At 39.1% G+C, this 13,344-nt stretch overlaps 1 protein-coding gene across 2 annotated transcripts in view; it reads left to right on the top strand.

Moving 5' to 3' along the window:
• The window catches only part of FGF14 (fibroblast growth factor 14), a 376,579-nt gene that overhangs the window by 68,262 nt on the left and 294,973 nt on the right, over nt 1-13,344 (top strand). The gene's annotated exons all lie outside the window — the stretch shown is intronic.

Below are 13,344 nucleotides of genomic sequence, written 5' to 3'. Positions count from 1 at the left end.
ACAGCTTCCTGCAAATAAGTAGGAGATTTTTAGACTTGGTACAACTCTGTTTTGATGATATCAAAACTTTAAAATTAACTAATTCACTCTGAAAATCTGATGTTTTTAAGAACTCAGTTGCACCAGAGTTATTTTGTTTCCCCTAGTTAGTCAATCCTGAATTTTTAAACTTGGACCCTAATTGGTACTCTTTGGTTATAGATGTATAAAACTCTGCATCTGCTCTCACATGCTGAGGCCAAGGATAAGACTGATGTGGTGAGTGAGTGAGTTTGTTCTCAGAAATATTTTATCTGAGCCATTGGTGAGATAGATTATCAGTGCTTCTGGGGAGGTTTTCACATTTCTGCCTATAATGTATCACATGTACTGGTGTATCTGTTCTTGCTGTAGTGATAGAATCACTTCTTCAAACAAGAACTTGATTTTTTCTAAGACTTGCTTTTTTTTCTAAAATAAAAAATAGTCATTATTCTAGCTCTAAGAAAGAAGAGTCTCTGTTCCAGTTAGTTATTCAAAGCCTGTTTATGTCTGTATTCAATAGCAAATAGATACGATGGGGCCAGTTCCTAAATTTTTCATGCCCTTGGTTCCCAGATGAGCTGGGTATTTTAGATTTACATGTACAAGAGAACACTAAATAAGTACATTTAAGTAAATATACATATAACTTCTTGTGGGGTATATAAAATATTTCATTATTTTCTTTGTGTAAACTGAAAACTTTGCAAGAATATAAAAATGTTATCAAAAAATTACTTCAAATAATCCTATGAGGGTTGTAAAAATGAAACTTATCAGGTGTTGCATAAAAACTGAACTCCAGGGGAGTTTGCTTTTTTGTGGTTTTCCTTGTATTTTACCAAAATGCTGAGAAAATTCAGTGTTTATTGGTTTCCTGAAGAATCCTATCCATAGAAGGGCATCATTCAAAATTGGTAAAAAATCCTGAAAATATTTTTTTCCGTTGGTATAACAATAGTAAGGGAGACACTTGAGATGTTTATTTTGCTCTTGTGCCTTTTAGTATCCTAAATTCCAATGTAGACAAGCTGAAATTTGGTGAAGCAAAGGGGAAGTGTTTTTGTTACCTGGGTTTGTTCTGCAGCTTGAAGAAAACATAAGCCCTATGAGTGGAATCCCTTTTTCTTGATTTTTGAAATCTGTAATGCTGAATGTGAAATATTTCTCCTAAGCCATTTTAAGTCACTAAAGAGAAAAAGACAACTCTAGAAGGTGGTACTTGCCATACCAAAAACTATGTTTTGCCAAATGAATAATTAATATTTGATGCAAGAATATGAATGCTTTCATTTTAAACACCTAAGCTAAGTTAGATGTATTTTAACCTAAGTCAGGAAACTGTACTTCTAGTTCAGTAGCACCCATGTGAAGTGTTCAATAGCATTTTGCCTTCAGTGGGTAAAGTTCAAAACTGACCCTTTAACTGATAAAGTTTGTTTATCTTTGTGCAGTTTGTTGCTGAGGCAGTGCATCAGGCAGGGGTTTGCAAGGTCAGGATGCACTATAGTTTTTTAAAGAGTGTAATTTTACTGTGGAAAGTTGTATTTTGTTGTTGTTACCTAAAAAATCAAAAAACAGTTTCAAGGAAATACAAATTCAAATTAAGAATGTTGTAACAAATACATAATGCCTGAGAAACGTTCCGTTTGGAATCCCTGCCTGCCAAAGTTAAACCTAAGCTAAAGTTAGTGTTTGACATAGGCAGATCTTTGCTTAGAGTCTGACATACAGTTTGATTTTCATAAGGTATTAGTGCCTGGCATGTGGATAAAGGAAATTCTTTTGTAGTATCCATTTAAAATTAAACTGTTTGCGCATTTGATTGTCTCCTATTTTCCTATAAAACTAATGGTAAGAAAATGTTAAAACATTTTTAACTCATGCCATGGAGTCTTTGTAATCTTATTATAGGAAAGAAATAGCCTTAAGTGCTGATAGAGAAAAATCTGACTTTCCAGATTGCATGGTCCTTAAAGGGTTCAGGTGCGTGCAGCGGCTCTTTGCTGTGCAGGTCTGACTTGCTTTGCAGATCCAGAGAGAAAGAAATGAATGCCTACAAAGGAAATGGTGACATAATGAAGAGAAATGTGAACTTGTCTAAATTAGCCCTTCATTACTACTGGAATATAAATCAACATTTAATCTGAGGGTTTCTTTTCATTACCAGTGTGTCTGTGTCCCCAGAGCTCCTGTACTGCCACTGGCTCTTCCAGTCTGTGTTGGGCAGGAGGACTGGGGAGGGCAGTGCAAAAGACTATGTTGCCTTGGATTGACCTGAGCTTGCATCAACTATTCAGAATTTTAAATGGTGCCAAAGCAGGAGTGGGGAGGGGAAAAGAAAACACATATGCACCCTCTGTACAGCAAGATGAGGAGAAGGCAACAGCAGTACCTTCCCCATACAGCTCTGAAGGGAAGGCTGTGTTTGGTTGCACACCCAACAACATTGCTGCCCAATCTCTGCCCCTTTGGGCCAGCACAGAAATTAGTCTAGTGCAGGAGCTGAAGTGGTCTGCCTGCCAGAGCCCAGGGACATGGCTTAGGGCACCTTTTAAATCAGATGAGGCAGCAAAGAGAAGAGCTGCGAAGTGTCTCTGTAGTTTAAGAGCTTCAATATGCAGTTACAGTAAAAATGAATGATCTGGCCAAATCAAAGTACAAATGAGATTACTGGATTGTTAAATTATGCTACTTGATTTATCTTTGTAATATATTTACTTGGAGGCTGCAATAGAACACTACCTTTAAGGGAGTATCTGACCAGAGATTTTACACAAAGACAGTGTGCCTTGTCTGTTGCTTTTAAGATATATTTTGTAAAAAGGACGTTATTAAAAAATAAGTAATACAGTGAGAAATTTTATAGTTTGTGTATTAGGCTTTATGAAGAGAGTGAATTTTTTCATACTAGTGGCAGTGGTCATAGTTGGCATCTGAACATCACATGAAAGATGGTGCTCCAAAGGAAACCAGGAGGGATCAGTCACCCTCTATGATCAGTCAACTTATTCCTGCCTTACAGTCAGAATAAATCAGCTTTCTTCTCATTGATTCCACTGCTCTGTAGTTTTAAGTTGTCCCAAGGCTTAGTTTATTCAAATGTATGTTGTGTGACACTGGACATCTGATGTGACTCCTTAGCACTGTGGGTTCTCACCCTGCAGGCAGGATTCAGAGAGGATTACAAACTGAGTCTTATGCAATGTTATCTTCAAGGGAAAAATACTTCAAATTTTTTGCTTTCTAATGAAAAAATTGTTTTGAGGAACATTTGCTGAAAATGTTTTTGAACCAGTGAAAATGTTTATCTAAGTTGCCTGCCAGGTTTGTCTGCAGAAATGCTAATGCTATTTTATGAGGTAATTTTGAGCTTTGCAGTGAGTTGACATGGACTGCTATCATGTGTTGCATTTCTTCAGTCTTCACAGGAGCCTGATACAATTCCATACCATTGCAGAGGTGTCTACAAGTTGCTGTAATGCCAATTCCTAAAAGTTAAGGTTTCCTTTTCTTTTCTTGGATTCAAGTTGATGACTCATAGTAATTTTTTTTCAGTGTTTTAGATGCTTACTGTTATAATTGCATGACTTTGTATGGCTTTCGTTCCCTTCTCACATTTTCAGAAATCTAGACAAATTTTCCTCTGGCATTAAAATGAATTTTACATTAAGAGGGACTAAGAAGAAGAAGAGGTCTCATCACTCTATACTGTTCTGATATACATATATAGACTAGATAAATTCAAGGAAATATAGTGCTAAGGAAATCAAACATGTATTCATCCTCACCACTCAAATTTATCATGGAGTTAGCTGATTTCACTGTTCTTAAGGCCTGTGCAAAGTGCCAAATATTGCTGACAAATTAGGTAGCCTTGAGGTGGTTATTTATCTCTGAGCTAACATCAGATGCTCATGACTCCTCAGAATACAACAAAGTGGCATTTCTGACATTTATCCCTTTCTTCCATCTTTCTGTCCTTCATGCATTGAGTTTGTTATCTTATCTTACTGTCTTTTCCCCATCATAGAGGGAAGAATTTCCTATTATTAAAGTAAACTTAAACACAAACACAGGCAGCAGACATGAACACTGTTTATGTGGAAGTTAGGTGAGTGTTTTGTGAGCATCCAGCAGCTGTGGAGCTGATAAGGTAGGATTCAAGGGAAGCAGATGAATTGTACTTAAACACTGTTGAATGTTCACTAATATGTTCCTGTCAGGGACATCAGTTTTCTTAACCCCCCAGCTGCTTCAGGTGGCTGACCTTGAATAAAATACACACTGCTACAAATAATTTGCTTGCTTCTGGCAATTTTTGGTACTTCAGTACAAAACATGCAGCCACCCACTGCATTTTCAAGTGATGTGCAAATTCCATGAGTGAGTGTAAAATATTTGGTCCTACAGCAGTAAAGGTTTTGTTTATAATTCTGAAAGGTCTTAGACACATGCATAGCAAATATTACCTAATTAGAAGCCTGCTATCAGAAATATAGTACATGTAAAAGCTGTGACATTTTTATAAGTGAATTTTTCTATGTGTGACTATATAGGGCTGTAGAAAATAACAGGCTCCAGTACAGTGTAGGTGGATAGAGGCAAGAGGTCTCTGAAGTTTGCTCTTGGGGAATGAGGTTTATTGGGGATGCAGAAGTGTCCTGCCTCGTGCTCCCAGATGCAGCACGTGGCAGGGCTTGAGAGGGTGGAAGAGGGGAGAGACAAAAGGATGCTCAAGGAGAGGGGAAGCTCCAAGAGAGAGGAAGAGATTCCAAGAGGAGGGAGGAGGTTCCAAGAGACCGTGCGGGCCCTCGAAGTCTCCTTTTCAAGGAGCTTCAAGGTGGGCTGGAACAAGGCATGGCCAATGGGGTTACAGGCACTTGATGTTTTTAGGGGAGGGTACAGGTGCTGGGTGAGCCATGCATCTTTTGGGGGTGAGATGGAACAGTCCACTTGACCCCAGGACACATCTGTAGGCAGGGGCATTGTCCGGCTAGCTGGGAGAACTGTTCTCATCCTTGCTGTGTTATTTATGGATAATCATATTTACCTATCTTCCGCGACATAGGGCTACCTCTCAATATTATGCATTTGAAATTATTTTGACAGAAGGAGCTTCTTTAAAAAAAACATGTCATAAACACAGTTTAGAAATAAACACAGTAATTTTAGAAATGCTTACACAAACTATTAAATGCATCTAATTTTCAGAAATTAATGGAAGAAAGCTCAATAACAATAGCTGTCTCCAAGCAAACATACCCAATCTAGTAGAATGATAAAAACACATCTTATAAAGCTAAGGCAATATAACAATTTATAAAGGAACAAAACAACTGAGTCCCTATTGTTTAATATTTATTGTCTCTATTTTATACTCAAATGCTTTTCTAGTTAACCAGAAAATTTGAAGAACTAAGTGAATGCAGGACAATGAGGAACCCCTCTGTGTGTGTGTGCATGTAGAAAGATAAAAAAGTGGTAAATTGCTACATGGAAAAGTGATGTAATTTTGATTTACTTGTAATATTTTCAATTTACAGGCTGCTTGAGATGGTTTGTAAGCTGCCTCTTAAACAGGAGATAACACAATAACACTTGCCTAGACTTTGACTTCTTGAAAAGTTGAAAAATTCTTTGACAGACTTTCTATCAAAAGGGCAAGGATGAACTATTTTTTTATTTAATATTCTTGGGTTTGCTCTTTCCAGTGGCATGAGAATGTCTTATTCGAGAGTTTCATAACTTCCCGTGCTGTGTTTCCACCATATGACAACACATCCTGGAAATATAACCCCACAGATGTCATAAAACAGTAAAAGATAGGATGACATGCATAGCACTGCTGCTGTAATAGCAGTGACTGCTTAATGATACAAGGGATGCTCACTTCGGAGTAATGTCAACCCAACCCAGATATTCAGAAAAGAGCAGTGAACCCACGTGCACCCTTCACCCTCGTGTGTGAGACTAAAAGCTCACCTGTGGCCTCTGACTGACTCTCAGGTGAGAGATAAAATGCACTGCCTGTTCCCAGAGTGGTTCTCTGGGAACTGAGTGGTTCTCACATGGTGTGGAAGTGTAGCTGCTCCTGCCTTTGGGCTGGGAACAGGGCTGGATGCTTCCTCACATTTCCTTTTTAGAGAGCCCTCCAGCACTGAGCTCCTCTGAACATGAGCTTTCATCTCACTCATACTCACTAGAACCGTGGCAGCTTCTGAGCCACTAAGGCATTTTTGAGAAAGGCTCAGTTCCCTGATCCTGTCAGTGAGCACTGTTTCTGTTCTGCCATTAGGGTGAGCTGTGCAGGAAGCACTTTGCATTACCTTGTCTACTTGTGCTCCTTTATAGCCTGTGTACCTGTAAGAGGCTCACTGAGATTTAGCAGGAGCCATTAAGGCACTTTTACATCCATCCCAGTTTACTTGCTCTTTTTGCTAAAATCCTCCGCTTTGGAGCCAGATGAAGATTATACATATCGTTGTTGTAATGAGTAAAACATTTACAGGATCAGAATTTGATCCCTATACAAGCATGAGGCTCAGAGATATAAACACCATTCAGTGAATCTGCCTTGCTTTGACTGAATAGCATGAGAAAAGAACAGATAAGGTACTTTAAGAAACAGATCTTCTCTAATCTAATCTACTCTGTGTATAATTTGATTTTATTCAGACTCAGAGGAAAGGTAATTTTTTTTTTTTTGACTTCTTTACAGAAGCCAGATCAGCAGCCTTTCCATCCTGAGCACTGTGTATTTTAATCAGTTTAATAGCCTAAAGGCTGCAAATGTAAGTCCCTTGATGTGAAAGATGAGGAGTCAGGCAAAGGAGCTGTCACAAAGAATGTCCATACATAGCCTACAGGGTAGTAGTCACCAACTTCTGAGGATCCTGTTGGGAATACTCCACCCTTCTAAGGGTTTTAGAGACTCCCTTACTGAGGCTCATCAAAACTACTGTAGCATATTTAGGCCTCCAAGCAGCTGACTCAGCAGGACCCCTAATTAACTTCTATCCAGACCTGCCCAGCTTGGTTATAAAGTCCATCAAATAAGCAAAATGAGACCTAAGCATAGAGAAACCTTTTCCAGGAAATAACATCTTCTAGCTTGTAAGTTTCTCAATCCTCCTACATAATTTGGCAACAGAATTCAAGGACTTTCAATTCATTTTTGGGGGTGCCCCTTTGTTATAGGTCAAAACCCTCTGCTTCTCTGTATTTCCTTCTGCATCAAGGGTCTATATCCTCAAAGTGCTGTCTCCAAGACTTTCTATACCTTTTTTTTTTTAGACATTAAGGCTACATCTACTGCTAAATAAAAGAACACCGAGGATCTTGATAAGCACTTTTTTAGGATTAGCTTCTCCAGAGCTGGCTGGCTGGCTGGTAACAGCATGATACCTGTTATTGGTTTTTCTCTGGGCCCTGTGTGGAAATGTGTGGCTGCCTTTCAGAGCAGCATTTTGATGTGTGATACTCAGGCTGCTGCAATCCCTGCCTAAGGAGCGTGTGCTTAACCCTGCAGAACTTGGGACATAGTTGGAGCACACCACATGGTCTTTGTTTCCACTGCCATTTGCCACAGTTTGTACTTTATAAAATGTCCACAGAAGAGTAACTAGGGGTTTTTAGAGAGGATAGTAAATCCAGGATTCAATTGTGTGATGAAATATCAAATAAGTGATAGGAAAACTTCTGTTTAGGTGTGCCATAACAATCTGGCAAGTTGCGATACAACGTTCAAAGGCTCCCTTTGAGCTGTGTGGTTGAGGTGGCGATGTGGGCTCTTGAGATTTTTAAATTTTGTTGCATGAAAAGTATCTGGGAGAAGTTCACATTAACATGACTGTACTGCTTCTTAAATCCAAACGATGCCACATAGACATGCCTGTTTGGTTACTGTTGCTGGGGTAGTCTTTGCCAAGGCCCCTTCTTGCTGCCCTAAGCACCATCACAACTTCCTACAAGTCATAACCTGTAGTACTTATGGCTTGTTCTTCCCTTGACCATTTTCCCACTCTGGGGCTTTCATCTAGTCTTTTGAATAGCCTGTCTCTGTCTGTGCCTCCTGTATATGTTGCATCCCCACTTGGGATGATGTGCAGTATATACTTCCTACTGTTTACCTTCAGTCCTAGGCTTTTCTTATTTGTGCAACCTTTCAAACTTTGTTATGATGAAGAAGAAAGTCAAATCAGGATATCCAAGCAGTTTGAGAAAGTTTAATTTTGTCTTTCACTTATCTCTCTGGATTTTGAGTCCCTTGCAAACTTTATCTCGGTAAGAATAAGTAGATGATATGTAACTGTTACAGCCAAGGGCTTTCCAGCCATGTATAGTGATTTCTGATGTCTAAAATTCTTACAGTGAGCTTTGAGCCTTGTTACACTACAGTCTCTGACTTCCACTGACCTTTAAGAGAGACTTGTAAAACAGTCATTACAATTTTTCTGCCGGGACAGCTTTTCTTTTGCTTTCTGCCATAATATATAGAATGTGAAATGAAAAAATAAAGTTGTTTTTGTTGCTATCCCTCAGAAAGTGGAAATGTGTGGAAAATTCTGGGTTTATACATTAAGAGATATCCTGCTCTTAACATACATCTCTCTTGTTTTCTTTCAAGGGTAGAAGGTGATTTCTCGAGGTTCTTGATGTCTTTTCCTAATTTCCCATTCACAGCTACTAGAATTGATAATGGGTGAAATATAAACCTTAATTGTGTATGTAGATTAAAATATACTAAGGCTGTAACCCTTTCAAAGGAATCAGAGTACACAATCAATACTGAGAAGAGGCTCTCTTGGTCCCTGTTATCAAGGCATCTGAAAGGCTTCTTAAAGAAAAGGTTCAGCTGGCTTATGACCACTCTGCCCAGTATTTATTTGCTTCCTAAGATGAGTCAAATGCTGTAGAATGAACAATAGTTTTGACAATTATAGTTTAGCAACTTATTCTGTCTGAAAGAAATGGTTCAGTAGAAGAATAAAGATTAATTATTTGATGGACAAACTTTGTAGTATAAAATAGAAAGCTTCAAGAAATTTTAGCTTTCCTGTTAATTTGTCATCTTAAAATGAACCAAAAAAAGGCTGTTGCAGCAAGATCAGTGTGTAAGGGGTGTCTACTAATTGCTCTCATCCTGAGCTATAGTTCATTCTTCCATATACTTAATCAGGATTTTGTAGTCTTCATCTTTAGACAAACTGTGGAGCAATAATAAAGCTTGAAGATGATTGTCCAGCTTGATTAGGAATGGGAATAGAGAGAATATTTTCAAATTAATGTAATGGTATATCATGCTCCAGTATAACAGGAGCTTCATAATCAGTCCAGAACTACTAGGGATTTATGTTTGAGGGGTTTATGTTTGAATTGGCTTGTTTGTTTGATTTTAACATTCTTGTAAGCCCACAAAGCACCCTTTTCCAGCACCCCCCTCCCTTCCCCCCAAGGGATATTGTATCCTCTGATAACCTCAAATCTGCCACATAGTTTGTGGCTAAACAACCTTTCACTGTAGTCTGATCTGGGAAGGCAGAATTTTCTAAGCCACTTTCTCTCTAAAGGGAGTTTTTCTCATGCAATTTTGCCAATCTCAATCTTTCATTCTTGATCTTCTGAAAAACAGCAAGGGGATTTCACTAGCTAGCTTGATGTCTTGATCTGGACATTGAGAAGTGCGCCCAAGGGAAGCTCATGAAGTTTAACAAGACCAAGGGCAAGGTTCTGCACGTGGGCTGGGGCAACCCCGGTACTGACACAGGCTGGGGGATGGACAGCTGGGGTGCTGGTGGGTGAGAGCCTGGCTATGACCTGGCCATGTGCATTCACAGCCCAGGAAACCAATCATATCCTGGATGGCACCAAAAGCACTGAGACCTGCAGGTCAAGGTAGGTGATTTTGCGCCTCTACTCCAGTCTGTTGAGACTCCACCTGTAGGGCTGCATCCAGCTCTGGTGGCCCCAGCACAGGAAGGATATTGTTGGAGCCAGTCCAAAGGAGGACTTGGTGGAGGACACCAAGATGAATACAGGCATGAAGCACCTCTACTGTGAGGAATGGCTGAGGGAATTTGGATTATTCAGCCTGGAGAAAAGAAGAATTTGGGGCAAGCTAATGGCTGCCTTCCAGTACTCGAAGGGAGCCTACAAGAAGGATGGAGAGGAGCTTTTTATGAAGGCATGTAGTGACAAGACAAGGGGAATGTGGCTTCAAAGTAAAAGAGGGTAAGTTTAGATATTAGGAAGAAGTTCTTTACTGTGAGGGTGGTGAGGCACTGAAACAGGTTGCCCAGAGCAATTCTGGATGCCCTATCTCTGGAAATGTTTAAGATCAGGTTGGATGGGGCTTTGAGCAACCTGGTCTAGTGCTTTATATTCTATAATTCTAGGAAATCTTTCAGGCAGTGCTGCTGCAGCTAAATTGCTCTCCCCACCCCCACTTCTTCCAAAAGCTCAGTAGTCACCACTGAGTCCTTACAGATGCCTTTCCTGACATGATTCTGTCAGCTCTTCCAGGTTGCATATATGACCCCTAGTCAGGTAGTTTTGGTCAGAGGTTTGGATTTTAGAGGTCAAGTATTTTCCAAGATTGTCTTCCTTCCAGAGTGAATGGTCCAGCAGGTATCAAAGGGTGCCCCTCATGGTCTCCTGCAAAGTATCTCTGCAGTCACTGAGTTAAGCAACCACTTTAAATGTTTCAATTCTTCAGACAGACCCTGTTAGGTAATGAGGAAACTATGGTTCCTGGCAATGAATTCACTTGGTAGCATACTCAGGGGGTTTTGTGCTCCTAATGGAAATTACAGAACAGTAAATGACTATTTGACCATCTGATATGGACTTTTTACTTTAATGTGGATTATTCCATCCACATTGTCTAACTTGACATCCAAGGCAGTGTCAGGTAGCAGAGAAGTCCAAAGTATAGATGTCAATTCTCAACTTATATAGATTTAGTATTTCATTTACCAGACATCATAAATAGCATTGTCCTTGCCAGCTGCCTGTCCAAATGAGAATGGTGCATTCAATCAACAAGAGGACTCGGGGTGAACCTTTACAAATAGTAGAACAGTACAAAAAGGTTCATAGATGTAATACTGGATCTGGCTGACTCATATTGAGGATCTGTTCATTTGTGTGTTTCTTTTCTCCCAGTATTATGCTGACACTCTATCAAGTGTCTGCCCTAAATGCTTAGGAGAATTGGGAGAAAAAAATACATAAGTGAAATATTAGAATTTACTATTGCCTTTGAGGAAAGAGTGAGTTTGACTTGTTCCTTACAGATATAATTTATTGAGATGAAATTATTCATTACTTAGGCTATGCTTTTTGCTGAAATTTTTTTGTTCCTTTCACAGTGGATCTCTGTTTCTTTTCTTTCTTTTTCTTTAAGGGCTTGATTTAATGAAAAGACAAATTGGTTCTCTCCTGCATGTTTCAAACCTCAAATAATGCAGGATACACTAAGACATATGGAAGAGATATATTTTGATATGCTGGGAATATCAGAGTTTATACACATGATTTACAATATAGCTGGAATTTCTAGAGCTAAGAGAGGGGATGAGGATGACAGATATGCTGAATAATAAAATGTATTTCATGTCAAATGAATACAGAAGTGACAACTGCTCATGCATCTTATTTCCTTGTGTGTGGTTTGCTGCAATCTCTCAATTAAGAGCTAGATAAAAGTAAATTAATTACCAGGACACGTTCTTCATGTAGGACATTGTATTCCAAAACAACAGCCATCAATAACAAAAGAGGGTAAATATAAAATTGAACCCCTTCACAATGCATCCCTAGTTAATATAGTGATCATAAATAGTGTTGCAGAGGGATGTTTTTCTGCCATATGGTACTCTGCAAACAAAACCACACTTTCCTTAAATTTCTTTTAATTTGGGAACACTCCAGTTCTGGCATTCTTTCTTGTTTTGTCTTTGAAAACAAAAAATGGTGTGTGGTCTCTTAATGACTTCAGCATGACCCTGTAGTTTGGGCTGTCTAATGAGCAGGGTGAGCTGGGGTCCTGTGAGTGCACAGTTGGGCCAAAGTGGTACCCTGCAGGGGCCTGGGTTTTCCTGTGGCTTCCTGAGATGCTGGAGACACCCAGCACCCCCTTTTCAGGAAGTCCAAACTTTCATTTAGTACAAAAAGCTGTAGACCCAGGATCTGGTTTACTGCTGTGTGTGCTGAAATCTCCTCCTTCCTCTAACCAGAGATAGAAGAGAGTCTATCTGTAAAAAATTCAACTCTTTTCTAGTTTAGTTCAGTAGGAGATCTTGATAGCTGGATGATGTTCCTTGTCTCATAATGATTTACTTTTTATTTTTAAACTACCTAGCTTCACTTTCCTGACCTAAACATCTTATTGGATGGTTTCTTATTAAACAGAAGATTTTCAATATTCAAGAATATCCATTACTTAGTGATGACAACACTGCCTTAGATTTCATATATAAATGGAAGTAAAAATAATAATAGATATGTCAGATTATTATAAAAATTAAAATTTAAGCAGTCATTTAACAAAGGTATACACGGGGAGTTCATAAAATCAGACTTGTTTTCACACCTTCATAATATAGTGCTCATATGACCTCACAGTAATTATATTTTATAAACTCCACCACATCAAACTGTGAACATGTCTTAAATTTCTGGATATTCTATTACCACCTACAGCTTTTCAAACAGAGAAACCTAATAAATTATCAGCAGAGGGATTCAGGCAGTTACAGAAAGAGAGCAACTGTGGTATTCATAAAGTCTAGTAAAAATGATTTTGCCAATAACCTGTGTTAAAACAGGGAATTTCCTGAGGTTCAGCCATTGTACAGCAAGTGTTTACTGCAGAGGATGACCAGTCCATTGACAGGTCTGAACAAGCTCAAATTAATATGATTTCAGTCCCTGGGTACAGCTGGAATTCATATAGAGGCTCCCTTTGCCTCAGGCACTTTTGTGTGCAGTCTGGCCTTGTCTTTTTAAATGCTGTATGAGGATGATATGTAGGCTCCAAAATTACCTACTGTCACTGAAAGTATTGCCCTTTACTTCCAGTGACCTTTTTCAGCTGTAAGAAGCCATGGATTTTGGACTTTTATTTTTTTGTTTTTTACCAGTCTGAGCCCTCATGTTGCCAGTACCAGAGTAACCAGATAGACAAGCAAAACAGCTCCGTGCTTTGGTACAACTGACTTTGGTTCCAGCTGAAATCAATTCCACTGGTTCGAAGAATGTCTTTTTTTGTTGACACCAGAAGATATGCTGTTGAAGCCAAAAAACCCAGCAGATCAAAAG

Source organism: Lonchura striata, chromosome 2 (genome assembly GCF_046129695.1).
Source record: "Lonchura striata isolate bLonStr1 chromosome 2, bLonStr1.mat, whole genome shotgun sequence".
Taxonomy (NCBI): domain Eukaryota; kingdom Metazoa; phylum Chordata; class Aves; order Passeriformes; family Estrildidae; genus Lonchura; species Lonchura striata.
This window is presented reverse-complemented; position numbering and strand designations above follow the sequence as displayed.